Below are 3,179 nucleotides of genomic sequence, written 5' to 3' on the forward strand. Positions count from 1 at the left end.
AATGCTAAGTGAGTTCATTTCTTTTGATTTTCTGACTCCAGCTTATTGCACATTTCATTATAATACTTTGCTTTTGTCTTCTCGAGCTGCCCTTTTGAAATCTTCTGTTCAGCTTCTTAATTTCCCTTTCCTTTGGCTTCTCAGCACTCTAGTACAATATTCAGAGTCTCTTTTGACATCCCTCTGGGTCTTTTATTCCCTTATTTGTCTTGGTAATGACCTTCTGCATTCTTCATGGATGATATTCTTGATATCATCCTACAGCTCATCTTGTCTTCCTTTATTAGTGTTGAAGGCCTCAAATCTGTTCCTCAGATGGTTTTTAGTTAAAGTTGGATAGTTGTTATTGTTGTTTTTAGGTGCTGTCCAGTCCAGCATCACTCCTCGTGACCCTATAAATAAAAGATCTGAACCCTGTTCTATCTTGTGCCATCTTCACACTTCCTGACACACAAGAGCCCATTGCAGCAATCACTGTAACAATCCATTTGGTTAAGGGCCTTCCTTTCCTTTGCCAGCTCTCCACCTTTCCCAACATCATGTCTTTTTCCAAGGAATAACACCTCCTAGCAAGATGCCCAAAGTATGTGAGATGAAGACTCATCACTCTTGCCTCCAAAGAGCACTCTGGCTGCACCATCTGTAAGACATATCTGTTTATTCTCTTGGCCATCCATGGGATATTCAGTACTCTTCTCCAATACCACAGCTCAAAGGTGTCAATTCTTTTTCTGACATCCTTATTCATTGTCCAGGTCTTGAATGGATAACTAGTAATTGGAAAGACCTGAATCAGACACACTTTAGTCCTCAAACTGACATCACTACTTCTCAATATTTTAGGAAGATCCCTAATTGCAGATTTTCCCAGTGCAATGTGTCCTCTTATTTCTTGACTGCTGGTACCAATGGTGTTAATTGTGGATCCAAGAAAGATGAAGCTGCTGACAGTTTCAATCTTCACTCTACCCATCATGACACTGCCTATAGGTCCAGTGGTAAGAATCTTCATTTTCCTCACATTTCATTTACAATCAGTTGTGGGTGAGAAGACTATGTGTAGGCAAATAGAATCTGATGGGCAAGCCTTTGTTTTTAAAAGTTGGTCTGGTCCTGTCTGAGGGTGAGCCTTTAGCTTGGTGCAATTGGATCCTGGAGGTTGCTTTTTATTTACTTGAAAACTGGGGGTAAACTGGGAATTTCTGATTGTGTTAGCAATAAAGTGTAAGCTGATTAACTTTCTCTGATTTAGTTTACAATCTGCGGCCCTCGGACTTGGTATTAATTGTTTGGAAAGGACATTGTTCTAGTGGTGCAGCACTTTTCCGTCAGTTTTCTATAATGAGATTCCTTGAGGTTGCTGTGATACTTATATCTGTGCCACTGGTGGGTCAAAAGTCAAAAGAGTTTTCCACAATTTTGGATGGAGCTCTCTGATTAGGACAGACTAGGAAGCAGGATGGACCATCTACTTCCTAAATAACAGGCTTTTGAAAACCCTATGTCAGCAAACTTGGATAGACTCAAGGTCAAATTTTGATTCCTGTGTATTTAATTTAAACTTCTTTAGCTTTACTTTGAATTCGCATATGAGTATGATCTTAGCCACAATCTGCACCTGACATAGTTTTCACAGCTACTATTAAGCTTCTCCAGTGATTATTTCCACAGATGTAATAGATCTGATTCCTGTGCCTACCATCAGGTGAAATAAGTGTATATAGTCACTGTTTATATTTCTCATAAAAGGTATTCACAATGAGTAAATCACTGATTATACAAAATTTTACCATTTTATCTCGAGTCTCATTTGTCACCAAGTCCATATTTTCTGACTACTGATCCTTCTTCCCTGTTCTCAACTTTTGCATTCCAGTTACCCATTACTATGAATGCATTTTGGTTGCATATCCAATTGATTTCTGACTGCAAAAGTTTGTAGACCTCAACTATTTTGTCTTCTTTGGCTCTGATTGTTGATGCATATATTTGAATTATAGTTTTATTCATCAGACATCCTTATATGCATGTGGATATTATAACTGAAAACATTGCATTTCAAGACTGAGATTATTTAAGGGATAATTTTATGGATAATTATTGGATCACTTCCTTAACTGATCCTGAGTAAAAATAATGTGTTTTAAAGCAGGGTGCAGTATATCCATATAAGCAATATTAATGATACTACTACTTTTGAAAATAATGATATAAAAATAACAAAAATAATAAGTAAATACCGAATACTTGCTATCTTCAAACATGTCATATGTATCTATCATAGGTTAATATGTATCTGTGCTAATTTAATTCTATAAATAACTTATTGTCACTATTTTAAAAATGAAAATGTGATACAGAAAGGATGAATAAACTAGTTAAGACCATATAACAAGTAAGAGGCAGTTGTTGTTGTTATGTCCTGTTGAGTTGGAACCTACTTACAGCCAATGATCTTAAGTACCCAATTCTTTTTATTTTTTTTTAAATAAAATTTATTTTTTTAAAAAAGATAGAATTTGTTTTTGGCAATGTCATAGCTATATGAGTATATATAAAGAAGTAAGAGATCTTTTCCTTAACAATGCATCTTTTTGTCTTCTGCACAGTTGTAAAATTTATTGTTAATTTCCTAGCCAATGATACAAAGTAGAGGTTGGCAAACTTTCTGTAAAGAGCAAAATAATACTTTAGACTTTGTAGGCCACACAGATAGTCTGTATACCTTTTTTCTTTTCTTTTTTTTAAATAAAACAACAACTTTTAGTTGTTGTTTTATTTAAAAAAACAGAGAAGAACAATCAGTAGTTGGAAAACATGGACTTGGTGACAGAAATGAAGCTGGAGATAGAATGATTGAATTTTGTGCAACCAATGACTTATTCATTGCAAATACATTTTTAAGAGACATAAACTCAGGTTATACACATGGATTTCACGGGATGATATGAATAGGAATCAGATCAATTACATCTGTTGATAAAACCGCTGGAGAAGCTCAATATCAGCGGTGAAAACTAGGCCAGGAGCTGATTGTGGAACAAACCACCAACTACTCATATGCAAGTTCAAGCTGAAGCTGAGGAAAATTAAACCAAATCCACAGCAGCCAAAATATGACTTTAATTTCATCCCACCTGAATTTCAGAATCATCTCAGGAACAGGTTTGAGGCCTTGA

Source organism: Elephantulus edwardii, unplaced genomic scaffold, assembly GCF_000299155.1.
Source record: "Elephantulus edwardii isolate Elephantulus edwardi_28Jun2011 unplaced genomic scaffold, EleEdw1.0 scaffold00031, whole genome shotgun sequence".
Classification (NCBI taxonomy): domain Eukaryota; kingdom Metazoa; phylum Chordata; class Mammalia; order Macroscelidea; family Macroscelididae; genus Elephantulus; species Elephantulus edwardii.